Source organism: Triticum dicoccoides, chromosome 4B (genome assembly GCF_002162155.2).
Source record: "Triticum dicoccoides isolate Atlit2015 ecotype Zavitan chromosome 4B, WEW_v2.0, whole genome shotgun sequence".
Classification (NCBI taxonomy): domain Eukaryota; kingdom Viridiplantae; phylum Streptophyta; class Magnoliopsida; order Poales; family Poaceae; genus Triticum; species Triticum dicoccoides.
The window spans coordinates 647,996,543-648,020,114 of record NC_041387.1 but is presented as its reverse complement, the minus strand read 5'-3'; the positions used below and the strand labels follow the sequence as shown (position 1 = coordinate 648,020,114).

Sequence of the window (23,572 nt, the reverse complement as noted above, 5' to 3'; positions counted from 1 at the left end):
CTCAGCCACCGACATGCAAGTCTGGCACCTCGCGAAGGAACGGCTCCACGCTTTCGAGATAAGTCTCGCTCCTGGAATAGCTAATCGATGTGACGCCAAACCCCCACCTACTGCGGCTCTGTGGCGGCAACATTGCCTTCCTTTCTCTCCTTTCGACGATTGCTTGAGCGCTAAAGGGCACCTCCTGAGCATCACGTCTCAGGGGCTCTTACTGGACCTCGGGCCGCTCACCTCCTGGCCTTGTCCACGGCATCGCGACCTGGCATACCAGCGATGGCTGAAACCTGCCTCGGGACCGGGACCTGTCGGCGTAGGGCACCAAGTCGTCGCGAGGTTAGAAAGGGGGAACTAAGCCTGGACAGGACAAGCATTCACACCACTTCATAATCAGGATAATAACAGCAAAAGACATTGCGGACACCTTACATGCCCCCACCGGGTACTTTCTCAATTCCTCGCAGGGAACAAAAGGTGCGAATCCTAAGGAACCCTAACTACACGTGCCCTCATGGCCGACGCCATCATCAACAGTGGGCCACGGGGGCCGGCGCCCGCCCCATCCAGATCAGCTACGGCGACGGCCAGATGCATCTGCCTTTCTCCAGGCGCGGCGCGAGCTCGGGGGCATGTAGCTGTCGCTCATCTCCGGAGTCGCAACGAGCTCGGGAGATCCGCTAGACTCCCAAGCATCTTCGCTGCTGCCAGAGGAGCCGCTGGGGAAGCGGGTGGCAGGCCTAGCCTTGACCGCATCGACGCCCTGTCTGCCTCCTCTGGGGCAACACTCCAGCCAGCGGCCTTTCACATCGAAGACCTTGAAGAGCATCAAGGAGGCGCCACTGTATTCGGAATGAATCACGAGGGCACCTCCTGTCCAGCAGACTCGGGCGATCTCGCCCCAACCCCGGGTCATGTAGACCTTGCCCGGAGCGACGACTTCAACCTCCGCTCTGGTCACCGGGGTACCGCAGTCGGTGTGCTGCAACCAGAGCTCGAGGGGCCTCCTCGGCGGTATCTCGAAGGCGAAGAAAGGAGGAAAGTGGATCCAGGAGCTTGGAGGCATGGCGGCATGGAGAACGAGCTCACGAGAGGAATCCGCGGCGTGCACTCCAGGAGTGACAACGTGCACCGCCGTGACTCATCGTCATCGCCGACGGCGCATGCGGCGTCGCTCGGCATCTTCTTCCCTAGGGACCTCAGCCTGAGCGTACAGAGGGAGCTGAAACCAGGAGGTGGCCGTTCGTACCAAGGCCTCGACATCTCCGGCCGTGCAACCTTGTCGCGGCGGCCGAGGACCGGCCGTTTCTTTGGCGAGAGCGGATCGGGCCCCTCTCGGGGGTCTTTCCTTTCTCCTCGATAGAGAACCGGCGGATTGGCGCCATTGGAGGCAAGATGGAGCAGGAGTGAGGAAGAAGAAGCGAGCGGAGCAAGAAGATATGGACTGAGGAGGCTCGCGCCTCTTTGTACTTATAGTCCAAAGGAGGCCAACCGCCGGCCTCCACGATCGAAGGTAATCATTACAATTTTTGCATGCAGCGGGGACTCGTCAAATCGGGAAGTTGCCGAGGCAGCATGGGGAAGCGGAGACACCCACGTCCAATCAACCGCCACGCGGCGACCAAGGCCGTAGGCTGTTGGGGCCCGCGACGCTCCGCACTTGCCCTCGCTTCGCTGCTAAGCCAAGTCCGAGCGCGCCTTGGGCTCGGGGGCTAATGTCGGCTTTCTGGGAACGGGGGTCCCCAGACTTGCCTGCCTGCGACCTGCGGCGTGGCTCAAGGGGTGGCCCAGTACAGCCCTTCTTCATCAACCCAAGCTCAAGACCCTCGCGAGGGGCCAAGCCTCGCGGGGCGGACGATGCAAGGCTTCCGCAGGGGCGGCCTCACCAGGCAGGCTCGCGAGGAGGTGGAGAGATCAAGGCAGGAGTACCTCGCGAGGTGCTCATGACACAAGCCATGACGATCGAGACCAGGCGGGCGCCATCCTGCGCAATGTCCTCGTTTCCTCTTTTGTGCAAAGGGGGCAAGCGCAGGCGCGGAGTACCGAGGCATCAAGCAAAGGTTACCATATCAGTGCAATGAGACCAAGACCAGCAGAGCGGCAGGTTGGAGGTTGTTGGTGTTGGGGAACGTAGCAGAAATTCAAAATTTTCCTACGAATCACCAAGATATATCTATGGAGAGACCAGCAACGAGTAGAAGGAGAGTGCATCTACATACCCTTGTAGATCGCTAAGCGGAAGCGTTCAAGTGAACGGGGTTGATGGAGTCGTACTCGTCGTGATTCAGATCACCGATGATCTAGTGCCGAACGGACGGCACCTCCGCGTTCAACACACGTACAGCTCAACAATGTCTCCCACGCCTTGATCCAGCAAGGAGAGAGGGACAGGTTGAGGAAGACTCCATCCAGCAGCAGCACAACGGCGTGGTGGTGATGAAGGAGCGTGGCAATCCTGCAGGGCTTCGCCAAGCACCTACGGGAGAGGAGGAGGTGTCACGGGAGGGAGGGAGGCGCCAAGGGCTCAGGTATGGATGCCCTCCCTCCCCTCCACTATATATAGGGGCAGGGGAGAGGGGGGAGGCGCAGCCTTGCCCCCTACTCCAAGAAAGGGGTGCGGCCAAGAGGGGGGGAGGAGTCCATCCTCCCCAAGGCACCTCGGAGGTGCCTTCCCCCTTTAGGACTCTCCCCTTTTTCCTATATCTTGGCGCATGGGCCTCTAGGGGCTGGTGCCCTTGGCCCATGTAGGCCAAGGCGCACCCCCTACAGCCCATGTGGCCCCCGGGGCAGGTGGCCCCACCCGGTGGGCCCCCGGGACCCTTCCGGTGGTCCCGGTACAATACCGATGACCCCGAAACTTGTCCCGATGGCCGAAACAGGACTTCCTATATATAAATCTTTACCTCCGGACCATTCCGGAACTCCTCGTGACGTCCGGGATCTCATCCAGGACTCCGAACAACATTCGGTAACCACATACAAGCTTCCTTTATAACCCTAGCGTCATCGAACCTTAAGTGTGTAGACCCTACGGGTTCGGGAGACATGTAGTCATGACCGAGATGTTCTCCGGTCAATAACCAACAGCGGGATCTGGATACCCATGTTGGCTCCCACATGTTCCACGATGATCTCATCGGATGAACCACGATGTCAAGGACTCAATCGATCCTGTATACAATTCCCTTTGTCTAGCGGTATGGTACTTGCCCGAGATTCGATCGTCGGTATACCGATACTTTGTTCAATCTCGTTACCGGCAAGTCTCTTTACTCGTTCCGTAACACATCATCCCGTGATCAACCCCTTGGTCACATTGTGCACATTATGATGATGTCCTACCGAGTGGGCCCAGAGATACCTCTCCGTTTACACGGAGTGACAAAATCCCAATCTCGATTCGTGCCAACCCAACAGACACTTTCAGAGATACCCGTAGTGTACCTTTATAGCCACCCAGTTACGTTGTGACGTTTGGCACACCCAAAGCACTCCTACGGTATCCGGGAGTTGCACAATCTCATGGTCTAAGGAAATGATACTTGACATTAGAAAAGCTTTAGCATACGAACTACATGATCTTGTGCTAGGCTTAGGATTGGGTCTTGTCCATCACATCATTCTCCTAATGATGTGATCCCGTTATCAACGACATCCAATGTCCATGGTCAGGAAACCGTAACCATCTATTGATTAACGAGCTAGTCAACTAGAGGCTTACTAGGGACATGGTGTTGTCTATGTATCCACACATGTATCTGAGTTTCCTATCAATGCAATTCTAGCATGGATAATAAACGATTATCATGAACAAGGAAATATAATAATAATCAATTTATTATTGCCTCTAGGGCATATTTCCAACAGTCTCCCACTTGCACTAGAGTCAATAATCTAGTTCACATCGATATGTGATTAACACTCAAGGTCACATCCCCATGTGACTAACACCCAAAGAGTTTACTAGAGTCAATAATCTAGTTCACATTTACCATGTGATTAACACTCGATGAGTTCTGGGTTTGATCATGTTATGCTTGTGAGAGAGGTTATAGTCAACGGGTCTGAACCTTTCAGATCCGTGTGTGCTTTACAAATCTCTATGTCATCTCCTAGATGCAGCTACCACGTTCTATTTGGAGCTATTCCAAATAACTGTTCTACTTGGAGCTATTCTAAATTGTTGCTCCATTATACGTATCCGGTATCTCTACTCAGAGCTATCCAGATAGGTGTTAAGCTTGCATCGACGTAACCCTTTACGACGAACTCTTTTACTACCTCCATAATTGAGAAAATTCCTTAGTCCACTAGTTACTAAGGATAACTTTGACCGTTGTCCTGTGATCCATTCTTGGATCACTCTTGTACCCCTTGACTGACTCATGGTAAAGCACACTTCAGGTGCGGTACACAGCATAGCATACTGTAGAGCCTATGTCTTAAGCATAGGGGACGACCTTCGTTCCTTTCTCTCTATTCTGCCATGGTCGAGCTTTAAGTCTTAACTTCATACCTTGCAACTCAGGCAAGAACTCCTTCTTTGACCGATCCATCTTGAACACCTTCAAGATCACGTCAAGGCATGTGCTCATTTGAAAGTACTATTAAGTGTTTTGATCTATCCTTATAGATCTTGATGCTCAATGTTCAAGTAGCTTAATCCAGGTTTTCCATTGAAAACACTTTCCAAATAACCCTATATGCTCTCCAGAAATTCTACGTCATTTCTGATCATCAATATGTCAACAACATATACTCATCAGAAATTCTATAGTGCTCCCACTCACTTCTTTGGAAATACAAGTTTCTCATAAACTTTGTATACACCCAAAATCTTTGATCATCATCAAAGCATACATTCCAACTCCAAGATGCTCACTCCAGTCCTCAGAAGGATTGCTGGAGCTTTGCATACTTATTAGCATATTTCAGGATAGACAAAACCTTCCGGTTGTATCACATACAACCTTTCCTCAAGAATCATCGAGGAAACAATGTTTTGACATCCTATCTGCAATATTTCATAAATAATGCAGTAATTGCTAATATAATTCCAACAGACTCTTAGCAACGCTACGAGTGAGAAAGTCTCATCGTAGTCAACTCCTTGAACTTGTCGAAAAACATCTTAACGACAAGTCGAGCTTTCTCAATGGTGACACTTACCATCATTGTCTGTCTTCCTTTCAAAGTCCATATGTACCTAACAGCCTCACGACCATCAAGTAGTTCTTCCAAAGTCTACACTTTGTTTTCATACATGGATCCTATCTCGGATTTTATGGCTTCTAACCATTTGTCGGAATTTGGGCCCACCATCGCTTCTCCATAGCTCGTAGGTTCATTGTTGTCTAGCAACATGACTTCCAAGACAGGATTACGTACCACTCTGAAGTAGTACGCATCCTTGTCATCCCACGAGGTTTGGTAGTGACTCGATCCGAAGTTTCATGATCACTATCATAAGCTTCCACTTCAGTTGGTGTACGTGCCACAGGAACAACTTCCTGTGCCCTGTTACACACTTGTTGAAGTGACGGTTCAATAACCTCATCAAGTCTCCACCATCCTCCCACTCAACTTTTTGAGAGAAACCTTTCCTCGAAAAAGGACCCGATTCAAGAAACAATCCCTATTGCTTTCGGATCTGAATTAGGAGGTATACCCAACTGTTTTGGGTTTCCTATGAAGATGTACTTTATCCGCTTTGGGTTCGAGCTTAATCCTGAAACTTTTTCACATAAGCGTCGCAGAGCCAAACCTTTAAGAAACGACAACTTAGGTTTCTCTAAACCATAATTCATACGGTGTCATCTCATCGGAATTACGTGGTGCCCTATTTAAAGTGAATGTGGTTGTCTTTAATGCCTAACCCATAAACTATCGTGGCAGTTCGATAAGAGACATCATGGTATGCATCATATCCAATAGGGTGCAACTATCATGTTCGGACACACCATCACACTATGGTGTTCCAGGCGGTATTAATTGTGAAACAATTTCTACAATGTCTTAATTGTGTGCCAAAACTCGTAACTCAGATACTCATCTCTTTGATCATATCATAGATATTTTATCCTCTTGTCACGACGATCTTTCAACTTCACCCTGAAATTACTTGAACCTTTCAATAATTCAGACTCATGATTCATCAAGCAAATGTACTCAACATCCACTCAAATTATCTGTGAAGTAAGAACATAACAATATCCACTGCATGCCTCAGCACTCATTGGACTGTACACATCAAAATGTATTACTTCCAACAAGTTGCTATCTTATTCCATCTTACTGAAAACGAGGCTTTTCAGTCATCTTGCCCGTGTGGTATGATTTGCATGTCCCAAGTGATTCAAAATCAAGTGAGTCAAAACGGTCCATTTGCATGGAGTTTCTTCATGCATATACACCAATAGACATGGTTCGCATGTCTCAAACTTTTCAAAACGAGTGAGCCCAAAGATCCATCAATATGGAGCTTCTTCATGCGTTTTATACCGATATGACTTACGTGGCAGTGCCACAAGTAGGTGGTGCTATCATTACTATCTTTTGGCATGAACATGTGTATCACTACGATCGAGATTCAATAAACCATTCATTTTAGGTGTAAGACCATTGAAGGTATTATTCAAATAAACAGAGTAACCATTATTCTCCTTAAATGAATAACCGTATTGCGATAGACGTAATCCAATCATGTCTATGCTCAACGCAAACACCAAATAACAATTATTTAGGTTTAACACCAATCTCTTTGGTAGAGGGAGCGTGCGATGCTTGATCATATCAAGCTTGGAAAAACTTCCAACACATATCGTCAGCTCACCTTTAGCTAGTCTCCGTTTATTCCGTAGCCTTTTGTTTCGAGTTACTAACACTTAGCAACCGAACCGGTATCTAATACACTGGTGCTACTAGGAGTACTAGCAAAGTACACATTAACACAATGTATATCCAATATACTTCTATCGACCTTGCCAGCCTTCTTATCTACCAAGTATCTAGGGTAATTCTGCTCTAGTGGTTGTTCCCCTTATTACAGAAGCACTTAGTCTCGGGTTTGGGTTTTACCTTGGGTTTCTTCACTAGAGCAGCAGCTGATTTGCCGTTTCATGAAGTATCCCTTCTTGCCCTTGCCCTTCTTGAAACTAGTGGTTCCACCAACCATCAACAATTGATGCTCCTTCTTGATTTCTACTTTCGCGGTGTCAAACATCGCGAATACCTCAAGGATCATCATATCTATCCCTGATATGTTATAGTTCATCACGAAGCTCTAACAGCTTGGTGGCAATGACTTTGGAGAACCATCACTGTCTTATCTGGAAGATCAACTCCCACTCAATTCAAATGATTGTTGTACTCAGACAATCTGAGCACAAGCTCAGCAATTGAGCTTTTCTCCTTAGTTTGCAGGTTAAGAAAGTCATCGGAGGTCTTATACCTCTTGACATGGGCACGAGCCTGAAATCCCAATTTCAGCCCTCAAAACATCTCATATGTTTCGCGATGTTTCAAAAACGTCTTTGGTGCCTCAACTCTAAACCGTTTAACTGATCTATCACGTAGTTATCAAAACGTCTATGTCAGATGTTCGCAACAACCACAGACAACGTTCGAGGTTCAGCACACTGAGCGGTGCATTAAGGACATAAGCCTTCTATGAAGCAATGAGGACAATCTTAGTCCGCATAATTGCTACTATCAACTTTCAACTATTTTTTTTCTCTAGGAACATATCTAAACAGTAGAACTACAGCGTGAGCTTACGACATAATTTGCAAAAGGTCTTTTGACTATGTTCAGGATAATTAAGTTCATCTTATGAACTCCCACTCAGATAGACATCCCTCTAGTCATCTAAGTGATTACATGATCCGAGTCAAACTAGGCCGTGTCTGATCATCACGTGAGACGGACTAGTCATCATCGGTGAACATCTTCATGTTGATCGTATCTTCTATACGACTCATGTTCGACCTTTCGGTCTCCGTGTTCCGAGGCCATGTCTGTACATGCTAGGCTCGTCAAGTCAACCCTAAGTGTTTTGCATGTGTTCCGAGGCCATGTCTGTACATGCTAGGCTCGTCAACACCCGTTGTATTTGAACGTCTGAATAAAATACCCGATCATCACGTGATGTTTTGAAACAGCGAACTGTCGCAACGGTGCACAGTTAGGGGAGAACACTTCTTGAAATTGTTGTAAGGGATCATCTTATTTACTACCGTCGTTCTAAGCAAATAAGATGTATAAACATGATAAACATCACATGCAATCAAATAGTGACATGATATGGCCATCATCACTTTGCTCCTTTTGATCTCCATCTTCGGGGCTCCATGATCATCATCGTCACCGGCATGACACCATGATCTCCACCATCATGATCTCCATCATCGTGTCTTCACGAAGTTGCCTCGCCAACTATTACTTCTACTACTATGGCTAACGGTTAGCAATAAAGTAAAGTAATTACATGACGTTTAAGTTGACACGCAGGTCACAAATAAATAAAGACAACTCCTATGGCTCCTGCCGGTTGTCATACTCATCGACATGCAATTCGTGATTCCTATTACAAGAACATGATCAATCTCATACATCACATATATCATTCATCACATCCTTTTTGGCCATATCACATCACATAGCATACCCTGCAAAAACAAGTTAGACGTCCTCTAATTGTTGTTTGCATGTTTTACGTGGCTGCTATGGGTTTCTAGCAAGAACGTTTCTTACCTACGCATGAACCACAACGTGATATGCCAATTGCTATTTACCCTTCATAAGGACCCTTTTCATCAAATCCGATCCAACTAAAGTGGGAGAGACAGACACCCGCCAGCCACCTTATGCAACTAGTGCATGTTTGTCGGTGGAACCGGTCTCACGTAAGCGTACGTGTAAGGTTGGTCCGGGCCGCTTCATCCCACGATGCCGCCGAATCAAGATAAGACTAGTAACGGCAAGCATATTGAACAATATCGACGCCCACAACTACTTTGTGTTCTACTCGTGCAAAGAATCTACGCAATAGACCTAGCTCATGATGCCACTGTTGGGGAACGTAGCAGAAATTCAAAATTTTCCTACGAATCACCAAGATCTATCTATGGAGAGACCAGCAACGAGTAGAAGGAGAGTGCATCTACATACCCTTGTAGATCGCTAAGCGGAAGCGTTCAAGTGAACGGGGTTGATGGAGTCGTACTCGTCGTGATTCAGATCACCGATGATCTAGTGCCGAACGGACGGCACCTCCGCGTTCAACACACGTACAGCTCAACAATGTCTCCCACGCCTTGATCCAGCAAGGAGAGAGGGAGAGGTTGAGGAAGACTCCATCCAGCAGCAGCACAACGGCGTGGTGGTGATGGAGGAGCGTGGCAATCCTGCAGGGCTTCGCCAAGCACCTACGGGAGAGGAGGAGGTGTCACGGGAGGGAGGGAGGCGCCAAGGGCTCAGGTATGGATGCCCTCCCTCCCCTCCACTATATATAGGGGCAGGGGAGAGGGGGGAGGCGCAGCCTTGCCCCCTACTCCAAGAAAGGGGTGCGGCCAAGAGGGGGGGAGGAGTCCATCCTCCCCAAGGCACCTCGGAGGTGCCTTCCCCCTTTAGGACTCTCCCCTTTTTCCTATATCTTGGCGCATGGGCCTCTAGGGGCTGGTGCCCTTGGCCCATGTAGGCCAAGGCGCACCCCCTACAGCCCATGTGGCCCCCGGGGCAGGTGGCCCCACCCGGTGGGCCCCCGGGACCCTTCCGGTGGTCCCGGTACAATACTGATGACCCCGAAACTTGTCCCGATGGCCGAAACAGGACTTCCTATATATAAATCTTTACCTCCGGACCATTCCGGAACTCCTCATGACGTCCGGGATCTCATCCGGGACTCCGAACAACATTCGGTAACCACATACAAGCTTCCTTTATAACTCTAGCGTCATCGAACCTTAAGTGTGTAGACCCTACGGGTTCGGGAGACATGCAGACATGACCGAGACGTTCTCCGGTCAATAACCAACAGCAGGATCTGGATACCCATGTTGGCTCCCACATGTTCCACGATGATCTCATCGGATGAACCACGATGTCAAGGACTCAATCAATCCCGTATACAATTCCCTTTGTCTAGCGGTATGGTACTTGCCCGAGATTCGATCGTCGGTATACCGATACCTTGTTCAATCTCGTTACCGGCAAGTCTCTTTACTCGTTCCGTAACACATCATCCCGTGATCAACCCCTTGGTCACATTGTGCACATTATGATGATGTCCTACCGAGTGGGCCCAGAGATACCTCTCCGTTTACACGGAGTGACAAAATCCCAATCTCGATTCGTGCCAACCCAACAGACACTTTCAGAGATACCCGTAGTGTACCTTTATAGCCACCCAGTTACTTGTGACGTTTGGCACACCCAAAGCACTCCTACGGTATCCGGGAGTTGCACAATCTCATGGTCTAAGGAAATGATACTTGACATTAGAAAAGCTTTAGCATACGAACTACATGATCTTGTGCTAGGCTTAGGATTGGGTCTTGTCCATCACATCATTCTCCTAATGATGTGATCCCGTTATCAACGACATCCAATGTCCATGGTCAGGAAACCGTAACCATCTATTGATTAACGAGCTAGTCAACTAGAGGCTTACTAGGGACATGGTGTTGTCTATGTATCCACACATGTATCTGAGTTTCCTATCAATACAATTCTAGCATGGATAATAAACGATTATCATGAACAAGGAAATATAATAATAATCAATTTATTATTGCCTCTAGGGCATATTTCCAACAGTTGGCTCCCTTCCCGCTCAATATTTGGGAAGAGGACCAGGGCCTCTATATATAAAGATAGCCACCACCGTAGGAAGGCATCGAGTTCTCACCAAGCCAACAGATACCGAATCCACCCAAGTAGAGCACCGCACCAGCTCAAGAACGCCTCTCACGAGGTTGTTCTTTCTCTGTACTATTCATCATCAGCCCCAGAGGCAATCCACCACACCACACACTAGAGTAGGGTATTACACCACAACGGTGGCCCGAACTAGTATAAACCTTGAGTCCCTTGTGTTGTTCATCGTGTAGCTTAGATTCACAGCGAGGCGTTGGGACGTGGATCAGTAGGAAGTAGATCTTCACCCGCACCTCAGAGTTTGAACCTTAAGAGTTTTGCCGGAACCCGATATCCGACACAACCAAAATAGGTTCAGGAGATGAACAATCAAATGGAGCAGCTCAAATGCATTAATAACTTCCCTTCGGCCTTGCAGACAACACTGCAAGAAGAGGCTTCGTAACTCAACCACATCATTTATACAAAGGGCAAAAAGAAAAGGAAAGTGAATTGTGTGTACGCATACACTGGAAGACACCGCAGACCAGTTCCTAATGCTTCTCTGGGTCTTACAGCCATTGGTTAATCCATGAGCAGGAGGACAGAGAAAAACAAAGTGCAGATCTTAGTCTCTAAGGCATTTCATCGAGCACGTAAAGATCTAAAGATGAAGCGGTTCTGGATTTGGGTTGGGAAATTGGCCAAGCAATTATGACCAGGCTGCACCAATAAGTCCTTGCCAACATGTAAATTATCCAGTCAATAGAAATGGTATACCTTCGTAAATAACCTATCTTATCTAAACAACTAAATTTGTAATCTGCTATTAATCCAGGACAAAGTGAGATGGCAAGGTCTTGAGAAACATCCAGCTGAAAGTCTCAAATTGAAGGCTTGAATTAAAAAAGGATTTTCAACTACTTCAACACAAGATCAAAGACGAGCATTCCACCTTCTTCAAGCAGGCTGTCAGATCAATTTTTAAATGATTCTCATGTTGCCCTGAACGGATATTGGATAAGGCTCTGCCCCATTAGCTTAGATCTTTTTTCTTTTGTTTCTATTTTCTCCTTTCCCATTGTAACATACTATTTTTTAATGAAAATATACCATAGAACTATTGTTCTACGGTTTGCTGTTCAAAAAAAGTGAAATTACCTAAAGGGTTATGTCCATCTTCTTCAGTCCTATTCACACTGAGAGGAAATAACAAAAAACTCACAAACATGACAAAAAAATAGATCTTCTTCAGTCCTATTCATATGGTTCATATGTACCTGCATGGTTTTTGTATATAAATGAAAATTTGAAGGCACATGTTCCAGTTTTCTTTCTTTACTGGAACACCATAGAGATCACATGCCTATAGTTTGTCGTGCAAGATTCTACAAATTAATAGCTAGAGCGACATTTCACTACAATAATCAGTGGATAATGTATTTGACTAAAGTAGTACTATTATAGTGTCTCTATTGTATCTCAAGAATTAACTGGATGTTTGTACAACAAATACTATTCATGAGCAATTGTCACATGCAATGCTTATTACATCCAGTCCTTCATCCAGCGCAGCAAGATGGATCCATATCCATAATTGGGGTCGTAATGAACTGCGGTTTCTTTCAAAAACTTAGTCTGAGAATTGGACAAATATGCCTCTATGTACAACAGAAAAAGTGAGCGCAGGGGGCATCGAGTTACCACGACCTCCAAAACAGGTATAACAACGGAAACAAGCGGACAAATCCTGCTCACACGCATGCACGCAATATAAGAAGCACGAGAACGAACAACATACAACGCCCGACCATATCCGGAACATTTAAACGATCGGCACAACATACAGATATTTAAAAGATCACCAAGACAGACAACATGACAAAGACTGTACTGAAAGTAAAACACGCACACATGTGGTCGAACGACGCAGCGACACAAGAGATCATACAACCTGCGAAATACACAAAAAAACAACCGGTCAGAGCACAGACACACATGCATGCAATGAACACTCGCCGGTCACAGAAGCAACATAACGGCCTAATTACCCGAGGCAGCAAGCAGAAGCATGTTGGGTAAGCAGCAAGACGGACGAGAAGAAGAAGCGCTAATGATAGGAGAAGTAGGTTGAACCGTAGAACAAGCGTCAGCACACATGCATTTCATCAAACATTCTATAGGCAAGCACAAAAGGAGTGGACTAACCTCAATGAGAAGGAGAGACGGACCCAAGGCTCGACGCAAGCGACAACAAGAAACCATACCAAACTGCGTGAACGAAACAAAGGCAAACATGCTAAATTAGCACGACGAATCCAAAGCAGCGGCGAAGAACATGCGAACCAGAGAAGGACGAACCTCAACCAGCGGCAACCATCGAGCAGAGGAGGCCCATCGGAACAGAGCATGGGGCTGCCGCATCTCGACCACCATGCGGGCACGGCGAGGTAAAATATCCCAATCGATATCTCCTTTCCCGTCATAGTTTCATTCATCTTCTAGATGACTAACACGGTTAGCACATCGACCAAGAAAATAAGAGGAATGATGAACATCACCTGAAAAAAACAAGAATGATGAACGTCACCTCAATGGGAGACGAGGTAGATCGATTGGGCTATTTGTCCTCGACCGCCAGTGGAGTGGTCGGAGGGCGATTCTTCTCCTCTTCGATCTCGTTCTTCTCCCGGCCGCCGGAGGCGGCACGGAGATCCTTGTCGACCGTGCGCATGGTGCGGCACAGCTCGTCGTGGCGGGAGGCGGCGGCCGCCTAGAGCAAAAGACATGGCGGACACCTTACATGCCCCCGCGGGGTACTTTCTCAATTCATCACAGGGAACAAAAGGTGAAAATCCTAGGGAACCCTAACTACACGCGCCCTCATGGCCAACGCCATCATCAACAGTGGGCCACGGGGGCCGGCGCCCACCCCATCCAGATCAGCTACAGCGACGGCCTGATGCAGCCGCCTTCCTCCGGGCGCGGCGCGAGCTCGGGGGCACGTAGCTGTCGTCGCTCGTCTCCAGAGTCGCGAAGAGCTAGGGAGAGCCGTTGGACTCCCAAGCATCTTCGCTGCTGCCAGAGGAGCCGCTGGGGAAGCGGGTGGTAGGCTTAGCCCTGACCACATCGACGCCCTGTCTGCCTCCTCCGGGGTAGCACTCCAGCCGGCAGCCTTCTGCATCGAAGACCTTGAAGAGCATCAAGGAGGCGCCATCGTATTCTGAATGAATCACGAGGGCACCTCCTGTCCGGTAGACCCGGGCGATCTCGCCCCAGCCACGGGTCATGTAGACGTTGCCCGGAGCGACGGCTTTAACCTCCGCTCTGGTCGCCGGGGTACCGCAGTCGGTGTGCTGCAGCCAGAGATCGAGGGCCCCCCCTCGGCGGCATCGGAAGCGAAGAAAGGAGGAAAGCGGATCCAGGAGCTTGGAGGCATGGCGGCATGGAGAACGAGCTCACGAGAGGAGTCCGCGGCGTGGGCTGCAGGAGTGACGACGCGCACCGCCGTGACTCGTCGTCGTCACCGACGGCGCGTGCGGCGTCGCTCGGCATCTTCTTTCCTAGGGCCCTCAGCCTGAGCGTACAGAGGGAGCGGAAACCCAGGAGGTGTCCGTTCGTACCAAGGCCTCGACATCTCTGGCCGTGCAACCTCGTCGCGGCGGCCGGGGACCGGCCGTTTCTTCGGCGGGAGCGGATCGGGCCCCTCTCGGGGGGCCTTTCCTTTCTCCTCGACAGAGAACCAGTGGATTGGCGCCATTGGAGGAAAGATGGAGGAGGAGCAAGGAAGAAGAAGCGAGCGGAGCAAGAAGATATGGACTGACAGGCTCGCGCCTCTCTGTACTTATAGTCCTGAGGAGGCCAACCGTCGGCCTCCACGATCGCAGGTAATCATGACTCTTTTTGCATGCAGCGGGGACTCGTCAAATCGGGCAGTTGCCGAGGCGGCGTGGGGAAGCGGAGACGCCCACGTCCAATCAACCGCCACGCGGCGACCAAGGCAGCAGGCTGTTGGGGCCCGCGGCGCTCCGCACTTGCCCTTTCGCTTCGCTTCTAGGCCAAGTCCGAGCGTGCCTTGGGCCCGGGGGCTACTGTCGGCGTTCTGGGAATGGGGGTCCCCAGACTTGCCTGCCTGCGGCCTGCGGCATGGCTCAAGGGGTGGCCCAATACGACCCTTCTTCATCAACCCAAGCTCAAGACCCTCGCGAGGGTCCAAGCCTCGCGGGGCAGACGATGCAAGGCTTCCTCAGGGGCGGTCTCACCAGGCAGGCTCGTGAGGAGGCAGAGAGATCAAGGCAGGAGTACCTCGCGAGGTGCTCATGTTGCAAGCCATGACGATCGAGACCAGGCAGGCGCCACCCAGCGCAGTGTCCTCGTTTCCTTTTTTGTGCAAAGGGGGCAAGCGCAGGCACGGAGTACTGAGGCATCAAGCAAAGGTTACCATATCGGTGCAACAAGACCAAGACCAGCAGAGCGACAGGACGGAGGTCACCATGGAGCCCAAGACGGCATCATCGCCAGTGCCTTTGGCAGTCAAAGACCAACTTTAGTCAGGATAACTTGTACTAGTTGTTCTCCTTCAAAATGGCCGTTGTTGGCTCCCTTCCCGCTCAATATTTGGGAAGAGGACCAGGGCCTCTATATATAGAGATAGCCACCACCGTAGGAAGGCATCGAGTTCTGACCAAGCCAACAGATACCGAATCCTCCCAAGTAGAGCACCACACCAACTCAAGAACACCTCTCACGAGGTTGTTCTTCCTCTGTACTATTCATCATCAGCCCCAGATGCAATCCACCACACCACACACTAGAGTAGGTATTACACCACAACGGTGGCCCGAACTAGTATAAACCTTGAGTCCCTTGTGTTGTTCATCGTGTAGCTTAGATTCACGGCGAGGCGTTGGGACATGGATCGGTAGGAAGTAGATCTTCGCGCGCACCCCAGAGTTCGAACCTTAAGGGTTTTGTTGGAACCCGATATCCGACACAACCAAAACAAGTTCAGGAGATGAACAATCAGATAGAGCAGCTCAAATGCATTAATAACTTCCCTTCGGCCTTGCAGACAACACTGCACGAAGAAGCTTCGTAACTCAACCACATCATTTATACAAAGGGCAAAAAGAAAAGGAAAGTGAATTGTGTGTACGCATACACTGGAAGACACCGCAGACCAGTTGCTAATGCTTCTCTGGGTCTTACAGCCATTGGTTAATCCGTGAGCAGGAGAACAGAGAAAAAAAAGTGCAGATCTTAGTCTCTAAGGCATTTCATCGAGCACGTAAAGATCTAAAGATGAAGCGGTTTTGGATTTGGGTTGGGAAATTGGCCACGCAATTATGACCAGGCTGCACCAATAAGTCCTTGCCAACATGAAATTATCCAGTCAATAGAAATGGTATAGCTTTGTAAATAACCTGTCCTATCTAAACAAATAAATTTGTAATCTATTATCAATCCAGGACAAAGTGAGATGGCAAGGTCTTCAGAAACATCCAGCTGACAGTCTCAAATTGAAGGCTTGAATTAAAAAAGGATCTTCAACTACTTCAACACAAGATCAAAGACGAGCATTCCACCTTGTTCAAGCAGGCTGTCAGATCAATTTTTAAATGATTCTCATGTTGCCCAAAACAGAAATTGGATAAGGCTCTGCCCCATTAGCTTAGATCTTTTTTCTTTTGTTTCTATTTTCTCCTTTCCCATTGTAACATATTGTTTTTTTAATGAAAATATACCATAGAACTATTGTTCTACGGTTTGCTGTTCAAAAAAAGTGAAATTACCTAAAGGGTTATGTCCATCTTCTTCGGTCCTATTCACATTGAGAGGAAATAACAAAAAACTCACAAACATGACAAAAAATAGATCTTCTTCAGTCCTATTCATATGGTTCATATGTACCAATGCATGGTTTTTGTATATAAATAGAAAATTTGAAGGCACATGCTCCAGTTTTCTTTATTTACTGGAACACCATAGAGATCACATGCCTATAGTTTGTCGTGCAAGATTCTGCAAATTAATAGCTAGAGCGACATTACAACAATCAGTGGATGATGTATTTGACTAAAGTAGTACTATTATAGTGTCTCTATTGTATCTCAAGAATTAACTGGATGTTTGTACAACAAATACTATTCATGAGCAATTGTCACATGCAATTCTTATTACATCCAGTCCTTCATCCAGCGCAGCAAGATGGATCCATATCCATAATTGGCGTCGTAATGAACTGCAGTTTCTTTCAAAAAATTAGTTTGAGAATTGGACAAATATTCTTCCGTGTACAACAGAAAAAGTGAGCGCGAGGGGCATCGAGTTACCACGACCTCCAAAACAGGTATAACAACGGAAACAAGCGGACAAATCCTGCTCACACGCATGGACGCAATATAAGAAGCATGAGAACAAACAACATACAACGCCCGACCATATCCGGAACATTTAAACGATCGGCACAACATACAGATATTTAAAAGATCACCAAGACAGACAACAGGACACGGAAGATACTGAAAGTAAAACACGCACACATGTGGTCGAACGACGCAGCGACAGAAGAGATCGTACAACCTGCGAAATACACAAAAAAAGCAACCGGTCAGAGCACAGACATACATGCATGCAATGAACACTCGCCGGTCACAGAAGCAACAGAACAACCTATTTACCCAAGGCAGCAAGCAGAAGTACGTTGGGTAAGCAGCAAGACGGACGAGAAGAAGAAGCGCCAGTGATAGGAGAAGTAGGTGGAACCGTAGAACAAGCGTCAGCACACATGCATTTCATCAAACATTCTATAGGCAAGCACAAAAGGAGTGGACTAACCTCACTGAGAAGGAGAGACGGACCCAAGGCCCGATGCAAGCGACAACAGGAAACCGTACCAAACTGCGTGAACGAAACAAAGGCAAACATGTGAAATTAGCACGACGAATCCAAAGCAGCGGAGAAGAACATGCGAACAAGAGAAGGACGAACCTCAACCAGCGGCAACCATCGAGCAGAGGAGGCCCATCAGAACAGAGCATGGGGCTGCCGCATCTCGGCCACCATGCGGCACGACGAGGTAAAATATCCCAATCCATCTCTCCTTTCCCGTCACAGTTTCATTCATCTTCTAGATGACTAACACGGTTAGCACATCAACCAAGAAAATAAGAGGAACGATGAACATCACCTGAAAAAACAAGAATGATGAATGTCACCTCAACGGGAGACGAGGTAGATCGATTGGGCTATTTGTCCTCGACCGCCAGCGGCGTGGTCGGAGGGTGATTCTTCTCCTCTTCCATCTCGTTCTTCTCCCGGCCGCCGGAGGCGGCACGGAGATCCTTGTCGACCGCACACACGGTGCGGCACAGCTCGTCGTGGCGGGAGGAAGCGGCCGTCTGGACGAGGCCCTCAGCTCGGTCGCAGGACTCGCTGAAGGCGTCGAGGTAGCGACCGCAGCATCGACCAGCGCGTCATAGGCGCCAGTCCATCTCTCTCTCCAACTGCTGCAGATGGAGGTGAGGCACGCATGATGCATCAGTCAGCCAGGCCCCACACGCACATGCATCGGGCAGCTGCAGTCCATCCTCTCTCCAAAGTCCAAATGCAGATGAGACGACACGCACTAGACACAGGAGTAGCAGCCAACGAGCGGGACCAGAGCAGCGGCGGCCCACCCGTCATCGCGGTAGTACAAACGTGTGTACACAATCCGGGTGCACATGCGTCGACTCACCCATCTGTAGCTGACGCAGGACGCAACAACTCCCCACGACGCACGACGCAGGAAGCGCGTGAGGAGCGTCGCGCAAGGAGCGGTTGACCGAGGTGACCAGGAAATGCCCTATACACGAGACGTGCAACCACCGCGGCTGATGAGCGGGACCGGGGGCAGCACTGGCCCACCCGTCATGAGGACAGCACAAGCGCGAGCGCTAAACCCAGGTGCACATGCACCGGCTAACCCTTCTGCGGCTCTCCCGCGACGCGAAGCGTGCCCACACGGCACTGCAGGTTTGGCCGCTCGATTACCCAAGAAAAGGCAACCCAGCCAATCAGATTTTGCCTGAGCCCACAGGTCATCGCCCACCCACAACTCACCACGCGGTCAGAATAGCAACGGTTGATTTCCAACGATGATCCAACGGCTACCAGCGAAAAAAAGACCTGTTTGACCAGGATCTAATGGTTGAGAACGCTGCAAATCAGGGGAGAACTAGGGAGGCGAGTTGCCCAACCTCTTTATTGGTTTAAATGGTCGGCTGATGTGGAAAACAAGACAGGAATTGTGTACACTAGTATTGTACAACATTTTAAGTTGGAAAATGGATGTAGCGCAGCTTGGTAGTGCCTTTGCTTTGAGTACAATATGTCATAGGAAATTCTCACTTTTCCAAGATAGAAGAGAAGCAAGCAACGAATTGAGGAATTGACCAGGGATGCACAAACAGTGGAGAATGTGGTTTAATTCGGTACAACACAAAAACCTTACCAGCACCATGTATGCGGCACCAGAGTTCTTCCTCACCGTGGCTAGTGCCTTCTATACCTGCCTCACCCGATGCCATCTCTCCTGCTTCGTTGCTGATGCGGGCTCTGCCAGGATTGGGGGTCGCAAGCGGGTCATCGATGGTGCCCACGACTACACCACCATTCATGGGCGCAAAAGCTGAGGTGCAGTTCTTTCTATCGTCTTCCTCCCATCGCCCTCATTTACTCCACCACTCAATCGCACCAGGGATGAGGCCCCTGCTGTCGTCACCCCTTCTCCATTGAGGCGCAATGAAAGCTACCTTGTCAGTATTAATGGTGCGACAACCATTGTTGAGGACTCAATGAGTACGGTCTTGCGTAGGACGACATCTCGCAACTTCGACTTTGAATGTAATCCCTTAAAGAAATCTTTTTTGTCTTTTGATAATTCTAGAGTTGCTTCAAATATCTATAGCCTGAGAGTTTCGTTAGGGGCTTAGTGAGTAGGACGTGGAATTTTTTGTTAGGGCCATTAAAAATTTGGAGTTCGACCGACTTTCGGTTGCTCCAAAGTTGTTGACTATTTCAGACCCTCTCGTGTCAGATGAGGAGCATATTGATGTCAAAGATGATGGAAAGCTTCTCTCCCATCTGGTTAATGACATGACTGAAAGTAGACTTGGATGATATTGTACATGATACCATGTTATGTGAGCTGATCGCGTTGGCAAGGAAAACATGTCCACTTCAGCGAAGAAAAGAGGGCGCCCATCTTAGAGGGTGAAGGTTTCTAAATTTGATAATGGTTCATCATGAGAGTCTTGTCTTGAAATAGCAGAGGTCTTCCAGATTCGGCTAAGTACAAACATATTGCTGATTGTGTAAGGGATCATAGATTATACTTTGCGGGCATAACTGAGTCGGGTAAACGTGATTTCCAGACACGTGATCTAGCCCACTTTTTGTGTGGCTATGGTTATGTATGGCATGTTTTAACCATGTCTTGGAAGTATGGTGGAATTTTGCTTGGCATCCACTCGACATCCTTAGAAGTTTTGTCTACATCTAAGGGTGAAATATCACATTAGGGTTCACCTTCAAAACATGTCTAACAACTTCCTATGGAGCCTGATAGCCGTGTATGGCACTGCTCAAGAGGAGTTAAGTTTTCTTTTCTCAAGGAACTTGTTAATACCAATCGGGTGATGGCTCCATTTTGTGTAGGGTTTTCCAAGGCTATTTTGCTTAGTTTAACCCCGGGTTTCACCGATATTTGCTGCTTCGCTACCCAATATTCATCGACAATAGACATATCTCGTTTGCTTGCTTGACTTTCGGGTATAAAGACTTTGCAAAAGACTTGGAGCCATATATTTGGATGATTGAGGATGAAATGGACCAATTTTCCTTTGATGAGGATTGTATCTGATGTCAATAGAAGATAAGACGACACGCGGTACGTACCAACGGTCATACAGGGCGCCCCTGGCCTTCCCCTCATATACATGTAGCTTCTATAATTGGGTGAGACACAACAAAGTAACACGGGAGGCATAACCATTGACTGGAGCAGAAGAAGAGATGTCCAGAAGAGAATAGCTTCACTTTGATCTTTCAGGTTCCTCTGCAGTATGATCTCCAGTCAGCTGGGATTGGGAACCAAATCCTGCATTGGGCCAATTTCCCTTACGCCGTTGATCGTTAGCGACTGTGTGTAAACAGCTGCTATGACGCTCTCCCTCCCCCTGGCGCATGGGTCCCACCAGCACTTGAGTGTTGTTGCAATCAAGAGCATTGTTGAGGAAATTGTTAATTAGTAGCTGCTCTATTGGATGGTGAGTAAGGGATTAATAGACTAATCAACACGTTAATCGACAAGTTATCAGTTAATCGGCCGATTTATTAGTTTATCGACTACTCAGTGACCCTACGAATAAGGATTAATCGGCCGAATTCTTGAACAAGTCCGAAAGAGACGACAATTGTAGAGTTGATCATGGATGGAAGAAGCTTCCATGGAGCTTATATAAGTCGTGTGCCTCTCATCGGTCCAGCCCGCCGATATCAAGTCTTTAATTGATTGCCGTGTGAAAGAAAGAACAACATAACACTAATCAGTTTATTAATTTCCAGGGTGTAGGAAACTTGCTAATTAACAACGTGAAGTAAAGCAGGGACACAAAGTTCATGTTCACGGGCACACTTTGTTCATGTTTTTTTTTTGCGAGACGAGTACTTTTTTTTCTTGACATAGATTTATATGCATGCACATCAAAAAGCAGGAGCATATGATATGCAGACTCAAATCTGATTTTTATTAAAAAAAAGAGATAGATCTGTTTTTGAAGAACGATTCAGACAAATCACAATTGTTAATCATATTTCTTCATTTTATTTTCCTGTTATGAACATAATATTGGACTTGAATAAAAAAGCAGTGGTAAGCAACAATAGATGAGTTGAATATATATTTGGTAAGAATCGAATATCACACAGAGTTGTGAATCATAACAAATGGAAACATTGAAGTGGTGACAGAAAATAAAATGGAGAACAAATGCAGAAGGTGGCGGATGGTATCCCCAGCCTACTAGGGTTCAAGAACTAGACTTGACATTGGTGTTCACATTATTTCTATGTTTATTTCAGGCTTCCGGTGATGTTTGTTGAGTGGGAGGAGACGTTCCCGTCAACTGCGAGGCGCTAACTTCGTAAAATCTCAAGATGCTATACCGGCTCAGTCTCTTGGAGGTGCTCATAGGGGTAGGGTGTGTGTGCGTGCGTTCATACGGGACTTTGATTGCACTATGTTAAAAATAATCCAGGTGTACTTGAGCCATCTGAAAAGAAGGAACTGATGAGGAGACAAAGACTCCCTGCAGATTTCCTTTTAAGGTGTTTTGCAGAGAAGAGGGATTCGGCCGGGAGTGGGAAAGAAACTAGTTATGCGTTGTTTGGTTCGTAGTATATAGGAAGATCATAGGAATAAAAAAAATACGAAAGTAAATAACATGTATCTCAATTCCTATCAAAAAAAGATGTTATTTGATACGTAGAATATGAATTTTTTCACTGAGTGTATGCTAATGTTTTTTTCTTCATTTGAAATGTGAATCCATTCCTATCCTACATAGAAATAAAAATCCATCCCTACAAACCAAAGGCCTTAAAAAATCATATAAAATGTTATCTTTTAAAATTCCTACAAAATTTTCTGTAAACCATAAGAGGCCTACTAGTAGTACAATGAATGGAAGCAAGCGAAGGAATACCAACGGAGGGCGAACGCGATGTGGATATTTGTTGGCCGCCAGAAGATCACTGCTTACAACACTGGCTACTGGCATATGCAACACTTGCGAGTCCGGTATGTATGCCTTGTGCTTTCTCTTGCGGTTACGTGGATATGCCATGTTTCTGCAAGCGCACACGTTGGTGGACGTGTGTAATTCTTTTACAGTAGCACGAGCTCTCTTTTTTCCAAAAAAAACTTCTTCCTCCTCCCGTCGCCGCCGCCACCACCAATGGCCTTTGGGCCGTGGAGGTGCGAAGGATCTCGGCCCCCTGCCGACGGAAGAGACCCTGATGTTGTTTTTGTTAGCTTCAATGTCTAGGTTGGGATTGTGTGGCGGTGGCGATGTTCCTCGGTAGGAATGATGTCTTGCACGCCTGATCCAGTCCCAATGGTGCATCTGGCATCATCGGAGGGCATGAGAAGGTGTTTCACTGTCGGATCTCATGGGATTCGTTCGGTGCTGGTCTTTGATGGATTTATTTGGATCCAATTTTCGTTCATCTTTGTTTGTGTTGGTTTTTCTTTTTATGAAAATGATCAAATCTATTATAAAAATTCATCAGAAATACAAAACACCTCAAACATAATAAAATTTACAACGAGGTTCATGAACCACCGAACGGCCATTGGCGCCGCTAGAACGACCATTCTGTGGTCATCTTTTGTGTTGTTACATGTTTGATTTTTTGGATCTACGACTCTTCATCGGTGATGATTGCTGATCTAGTTCGCTGGTCCTTAATTTGGGGCCTTAACATGACGACTTCTCAACTGTTTACTACGACAAGGGTTGTCCGGTTTCGGTGAGGGAGGGGCGAAGGCGAAGGCAACAGCTCACCTTCGCTCGCTCCAGTGTTTGTACTGCCAAGGTTGGTTATGAATAGATCGAAAAGTTCTAAAAAAAAAGAACTTTTACAGTACCATAGCGAGCAGAGGAGATTACGCTCCATTTGC

General features: G+C 47.6%; 1 pseudogene; it reads right to left on the bottom strand.

Moving 5' to 3' along the window:
* Positions 1 to 23,572, bottom strand: part of LOC119292961 — a 54,805-nt pseudogene that overhangs the window by 28,638 nt on the left and 2,595 nt on the right.